Below are 7,350 nucleotides of genomic sequence, written 5' to 3' on the forward strand. Positions count from 1 at the left end.
TTGGGATTCTTATGAAGATTTAATACAATGGAATGCCAACCAGTATTCCAACTATGCCGCCCAGTTGACCATAAAAGTTAGGAAGCTGATAAACTAGCATGAAACAGAAAACTTTTTCTCTTACTATTTGTTTGCAGTTAAAGAGAAAGATCTTTGCCATTCTTAAAACATAAATGCTTGGTTCTTTGGATAACTATTTTTAAGGAAAAAGTGAGGCAAATTATAATATTTTACTAGAATTTTCAACAATAATACAAACTACAAAGTGAAGCAATTTGCTGAGAGTGATGAGCTGAGAGAATCTCAAAGTCAGGTAGCACTTAAATATCTCACGTATATAAGCAGGAAAGAAATTTACCAACCTAGTACTGTAGATGCAGTACCTTATTATTAGACATAATAAAACCATCTTTCACTCCAATGTTTTTCAAACTTCATTCACTACATCCTACAGGAAAAAAATACATTTTAAATCATGACTCAGGACATACACCTTTGCATGTGTGTTTATAATTGAAATTGTTAAATTACATAAACAACACCTTAATTCAAGACCCATTCGGGACTTCCCTGGCACACCAGTGACTGAGGCTCCGTGATTCCAACACAGGGGCAGGGGGTCCACCCCTGGTCTGGAAACTATGGGCCGTGTGGTGTGGCCAAATACAAATAAATAAAGATAAAACAAAATGTCCAAATCAATAGCTTAAACAAAACAAAACAAAACAAAACAAAAAGGGAGCATTCAAAACTTGGAATAAGTTATACAAACTGTAATTATGAAACTGAACTTGGCTGGGGCGCAGGCGGCGGTGGGCAGCGGTTGTCTCTACCACCTCCATCTCCACCTATCACCCGCCCCCCGCCACCAGCAGCTTTGGTGGAGAGGGAGACAGTAGTGTAGACAGCTGCCCCTGCCTCAGAGAAGATACCACATTGAATGAGCAAAGACTGAACTTTTTACAGATACCTTTTGTAAAAGGCTTATAAGGAGTAATGCCATAAGTTGGATCACAATGGATTTCACATTATGAGGAGAATGGGAGTGGAGTATTAGACAAAAATAGATATTTTAACCTCTGCATCATGGTTTTTTAGCTCCTCAGTTGTTTCACAGTTTCACTATTTGGGGAAAGTTCATGCTAAAAAACGGAAGCAACTAATGGGTGAGTATGATCAAATTTCTCCACCAAGCTCTCAACCTGATAAGGAGAATCCCTTGTCACCCTGATGAAACATTCAAAGAAGACATATGACTCTTTTCAAGATGAAGTTAAGGATTATATCAAAGTGCAGAAAGCCAGAGGCTTAGAGCCAAAGACTTGTTTCAGAAAGATGAGAGAGGATTACTTGGAAACCTGTGGGTACAAAGGAGAGGTTGATTCTAGACCCAGGTGTAGAATGTTTGATCAAAGGCTCCCATATGAAACTGTCCAGACCTACCCAAGATCATGCAGTATTTCACAAACAGTGGAAAAGCAGTTGCCTCAGCTCATGACAGCAGGCTGAGACGAGACTCCCTGAGCTACTGTCAATTCACCAGGGCCTGTTTCTCGGGAAAAACAGTACACCTAAACCTTAGTCAGAAACAGTATTAGCGTAGTTCATGCAGTGTAGAATCTGGAGTTTACAGGCCCCTCTCCTCAGAAAAGTACCAATGCTGTTGCCAACCCATATAGAAAGGAGGTTTTATTTCTCTCCTGATAACCAGAAAAAATAAGGAGACAGTGAACAGGCCGGAAAACAACATAAGCCTGAAAGAGTTAAGCAGTCTTGGTTATCCTTTAGCTGTTACTACTAACAAACACTTGCAGCTAGACTTGTCCTTCACAAAGCTGGTTACTCTCTGACTCTATGCGAATTACGCTTTGCACCTGGCATCTCCTCTCCCCCTACACTCCCTTGTAGCATCTTATTTTCAGAAAGAAGGTCACGGGCCAATAACTTCAAGGACGCCAGACCTGGTTGCTGAGCTGCCTGATGCCCGCTTTGGCCATGAGTTTGCAGAAGAAAAGAAATGCGAGACCTTCACCACTTTCAATCTTTATCATATACCTCGGACTGCGAGACCCACGTATAAAATCTTCTCTGATTCCCTAAGAACTGGGGCACAGTTCTTGAGGCTCTAGCCTACTGCGTCTTCCCTTTGTCTGGCAAAGAAAATAAAAAGCCTCTCTATTTCTTATCTTCCAATTCTCTGTCTCCGTATTTTCATTTGGCACTGGTGCACAGGGAGCCAGGTTTAGGCAAAAATGCCCACCAAGCTAGTTATAAACAGACACATCAGAAAAGAAAAAGGCAGAGAAAAACCAGAGGAGGAGCAGCCCATGCATAAGAGGAAAAAAGCTTCTGAAGAAATAGATTGAGACAAACAGGAGAGCATCCAAAGACACGAAACAGAGGTGGAAACAGAGTCAGTACAGAAAAGCTTAAGAACTGAAAGAACAAAAAAAGCCGAGATGTAGCCTCTAAGAAAGAGGAATGTAAGTGTAGAAAAAAGAAACAAGTCAAAGAAAAGACGGAGGAGGAGATGCTTTGGGACCAGTCTGTCCTAGGATTTTGAAGCTCTTGAGTTGGTTTTCCCAAGGTTAAACTGAAAAAATAGTTGAGGAACTTGGTTTTACGATGTTTATGTTCAAACCGCTCTTCTCATGTGAACAGATATAAAGGCTAAGTGAACAGGAAACATTTAGTAGGCTTGCTCTCCAACATGGAAATTACTTTTCCTCATTTTCTAAAATCATTAATATATTTTTCTTATACATAACATAATTTCCCTTAATGAGAGTGGCTCTGCTTTTATTCATCTTGCTATGATGGTGGAAGTATTTTTCCCTTGGGAGGTCACTTATTTTAAATTGAGGATTAATAGGCTTTACAGAATCTATTTCCTGATTGGGTTTTAGTTTGGGGTGGGTATTTTTACATTCATTAGTGTTTTCTAGGAAGCAATTTAGATTGATTTTTTTCCCTTTGTTAGATCTAACTTGCAGTATATTTTCTAGCTTGGAAAGTGGAAATGGAATTTAATAAGCTTAGGTTACATACAGTTTTAAACATTTCAAAGAGTTGATACAAAATCAGTTTATATTCTGGAAATGTTTATAATAAAGTGTTCTAATTTCTAAAAAAAAAAAAAGAAAGAAAACTGAAATTGTTTCCGCAGACTTATAATCCATATTGTCTAAAGGCAATCACCGAAAATTACAAATATGAATGAAATTAATAAACTCTTACTATTGGAGACATATTATTACACACAGATAGCAAAATGCATTCAGGACAAGCAGAAAAGACAACCATTTGTTGTTGATTACCAACTTGTTCCCTCTGCCTCCATCCCATCCCCATCAATAAGATCCAAAGATATTCCCTCCTTCCTCAAATTATCAACACTCCCCGCCCCCCACCCCACCCCCCGCCTGCCACATATCTAAACCATGGCCATGCTTCGTTTCAGGCACTATTTTCATCTCCTACCTGGTTTTGCAGGTTGATCTTTTTCCACATCATCCTCATCCTGAGGTCAAAGTAATTTTTCTAAAATCCAGCTCATTAAAATGTCCTTGGACCAGGAGGATCAGCATCGCTGGGAGCTTGTTAGAAATGCAGAATCTCAGGTCCCACCTTAGACCTACTGATTTGGACTCTGCGTTTCAACAACATCCTCAAATGATTCATGTGTACATTAGATTCTGAAATGCAGTGCTTTGAAGTGATTCCATTTGGATACTCTGAGATTCAAGAAGAAATAAAGAATCTCTAGTAGACACTGTGTAGTAAATATCTGAGTAAATCTAAACAATTATTATCTGTATTTTTTAAAGAAATAATAATGGACCTTTAAAACAGTCTGGTGGGGTAAACAAGACAAGATAGACATAAAATACATGAAAACAAAAGCCTATCAGTCATGAGGGAAGGTGATTTGGATTTTAAAATGTACTGAGGTTCTGGTATTTTTATTGATAGAAAGGTAAAGATATTAGTTACCTTGAGACTTTGGTAAATTAAGCAAGTATGTTTAAATTTCTAGGTTAACCAATGGAAGGATAGAAGTGAAGTGTATAACTTCTACACTGATGGGGGCTAGGATGGGGACTGAATGAGAAAATGACAACAGCAACAACATAGGTATCCTCCTACACCAGTCATCAGGAGGGCATGGAACATCAAGGCTTGTGCCATGCTATTCCCACATGATACATACTCCACCCTGACAGGCAACAGATCACAGTTAGAGATGTCCTTTTTTGTCTTCTAGTTGCATCCTGAGAATTTGCCTGCTTGTTACTTTGTGCTTAGACAAATTTCTCTTTGATTACTTCTAAAATGAAGGTGGTAGGCGATCTTGAATTTCTGTATGGACCTTTAAGACAGTTCAACTGTTAAGGAAAAAGATTGAGAGCTGGGAAACCAGTGGAAATATTTAATTATTCCAATTGCTGCTTAAGGCAGTACCTTGAGTTATATTAAAAAACAAAAACAAAAAACGGGAGAGCAGTGGTGGTGGGTCGTGGTAGGCACGGGCACAGCTTTGCTGAAAAATCTGTCTGAGGGATTTTAGATTCTTAGAATTTAGTACCTTTCATTTTTTGACTTAAAAAAAGAATCTATTTAAGTTACTTTTGAAGCCTGGCAGAAAAAAAAGGAAGTTTTCCCTAAAACATCTGGCAATTCACTGGCAGTTCACTATGAGTGAGCTCAGAATACTATTAGACTATTGTTTAAAATTGTGTGGCTTACCTTCTTCAGTGTATAGCAGTTGTGTGTTGAAATAGGCTGGGTTAGTTTGAAAGTTTCCCTTTTTCTTTTCTCATTGTATATTTGGTGATCAGCAAAAAATTTTAAATGTGGTACACTTTGAAAAGGTACTCCAAAAACCCAAAGAAATATCTACTTTGCCCACTAAGTGAGACAGAATGGTTAAAATTCTCACACTGCTGGTAGTCAAAGTAGTCAAAGTTTCTTGCAGCCAGAAACTGACAAAATTGGAAAGATGCCAGTGGCTTTAACAGAAAATAAACACAGAAAATAATACTGACTGTGAAAAATGTGCACAAGATCCCAATAAGTACTGTGAGATACTGTGTTTCCTCACTATTGCTTTAAAATAGTAGCTTCTTTATGGCTTTACTTCCAAATATGCTTTATCTAAATATAAGGAGAGGCAAATATTCCCAAGGCAAATTCACAGACACAAATCTTTATAAATCAGCTTTGAAAGAGGAGGACCTGGAATAATAGAAAACTGCAATATTGTGAGAGGAAGGTCTATTTGGGGAGAAGATTTAAAGTTTAAAGCTTGGGATGGGAAGATGTGTTTCCTGGCTGTTTTTCCTGGGCTGTCAAAGAAACCAGAGCCAGCAGGGAGCATTCAGCTGGCCTCTGCTCAGACCAGATTCTTTGACTTCTCTTCTCCTCACGATGTTGAAGGGCAAATTTATTTATATATTTATTTAGTCCTTCTCCATTAAGTCACCTCAAAGTCAGCCAGTAATCAGTAGAAGTGAAAGAGGAAGGCTGAAAGGGCCAACTAATAGACACAATACTGAGAAAAGGCCTAATGACTCACTAGGAAATCCAGCTCTCATTATAATGTACTACCAGACTTCTGGAAAATCTATGTTATATTGAGTGTTAGGCTCATAGGATAAAGGCAGAAGGATATTTATATTGACCAGGCTAAACTGGGGAAGACAGAGTCTCACAGTGAGGACTTTCCTCTGAATGTGACATTCCAAGAGCTGGATGCTCTGTTTCTGTGCTTGATGAGGTTACCATGACCCTAGTTATGGGAAGGTGGAGAACAACTGTAGTCACATAATAGGATGAATATAAGAGAAGAAATCAGGTATCATTTTTTTTTAAAAAGAGGCCATTTAATCAGCCTGAGGCAGGCTTCCCCATTTGCCCAAATGATCTGCTTTTCACTAAAATGCAAAGAAACTGGCATTCCTATTTTCCCAAAGATTTATATCATTCTATTGTGTATAACTATTCTTCCAAATAGAGAAAGAGTCATTGCAAGGCACGGATGATGTTGATGATAAACAAAGACTTGGCAAATAAGAATGAATTTTTGTGAGACTGTTGCTTGGCCAAAATATCTGGTCATTGCTTACTGGTGATTTTAAAAAATTACAAAAGTAATTGATGGAGCATCTGAAAGAGTTAATTTCTCAAACTTTCCAGTAACAGCTGCAGCTAGGGCAAAAGTCTCCCAGGCACTCAATTTTGTAACTTCCATAATTCAAAGTTCTGGGAACTGAGCCGAGAGTGAGCTCATTAGGATAAGGATGAAGCAGTTTTTGTACCCAGACAGCAAGTGGCTGTTCTGAAAACTATGCTTTCCTTTTAACCTAATCTCTCTGAATGTAAGGAGCCTTCCCTTGAAGACTAAGGATAAGGTCCCTCAGAGGGAGAGACATGTGGCCCTAATGTCCTTCCTTTCTAGACCCATTACAGCATGAGAGTCATCTGGAGAAATCATATGTCTGAGTCTAGATGCTTTGGACGAGAGAAATATTCAAGAATTTCAGGGGATTTTGGATACAGGATCAGACACAATGCAAATTCTTGGAAACCTCAATCAAATGGGAAAGCCTAATAATTCAAGGATTTTGAGGAGGAAGGATCTGACCAAGGTGGACAGGTTTTACTAACCCTACAAGTTGGACACAGAGGACCAAAGGAATCCTCTAGGGTGGTTTTATCACCCCCTGAAATTTTAACTTTTCATTTTGCAATAACTTTAGACTTACAAAAATGTTGGAAAAAGAATCCAGCTATACTCTTCATCTGATTTCCCTTAATGTTAACATCTTACATAACCATAGCACAAATATCAAAATCAGGACGTTAACATTGATACAATACTATTCATCATGAGAATGTTATTGGAGTTAAGTTATTGCAATCTTGGAGAAAGAACACACTCAAATGGATAGTATACTGGGTGCTAAAAACAGAAACGCAGAGCTCTCTTGTCCTACCAAAACGGTAATAGGAAATAGTACCAGGCCCAGAAATCACACCTATGATACTGGAGTAACTGGGAGCCTGTTCCCACCTCCAGCCTTTTCCCCTTTAACTCTCAGCTGGGTTATCAGAAAAGCAGATGGATCTGGGTGTTGACTGAGAGTTACCGAGAACGGTGAATTTTGTGTTAGCTATGGCTGACATTGTTTCTCCATAGGAAGAGCTTTCTAAATCACCCCGATTGAAATCAATGATTTTACAAGCATTGTGTTCAATCCCAATACGTTTTAAACATCAACAGCAGTTTGCTCTCACTCGGCAGCCGGTGACTTACCTTTACAGCCCTTGCCTCCAAGATATTTCAGTTCT

The 7,350-nt window shown here is 38.7% G+C and overlaps 1 pseudogene; it reads left to right on the plus strand.

The window, feature by feature from the left end:
- The first annotated feature begins 1,230 nt into the window (after positions 1-1,230).
- On the plus strand, positions 1,231-2,563 carry LOC130850927 (lysine-rich coiled-coil protein 1-like; annotated as a pseudogene).
- The last annotated feature ends 4,787 nt before the right edge of the window (positions 2,564-7,350 follow it).

This window comes from Hippopotamus amphibius, chromosome 4 (assembly GCF_030028045.1).
Source record: "Hippopotamus amphibius kiboko isolate mHipAmp2 chromosome 4, mHipAmp2.hap2, whole genome shotgun sequence".
Taxonomy (NCBI): Eukaryota; Metazoa; Chordata; class Mammalia; order Artiodactyla; family Hippopotamidae; genus Hippopotamus; species Hippopotamus amphibius.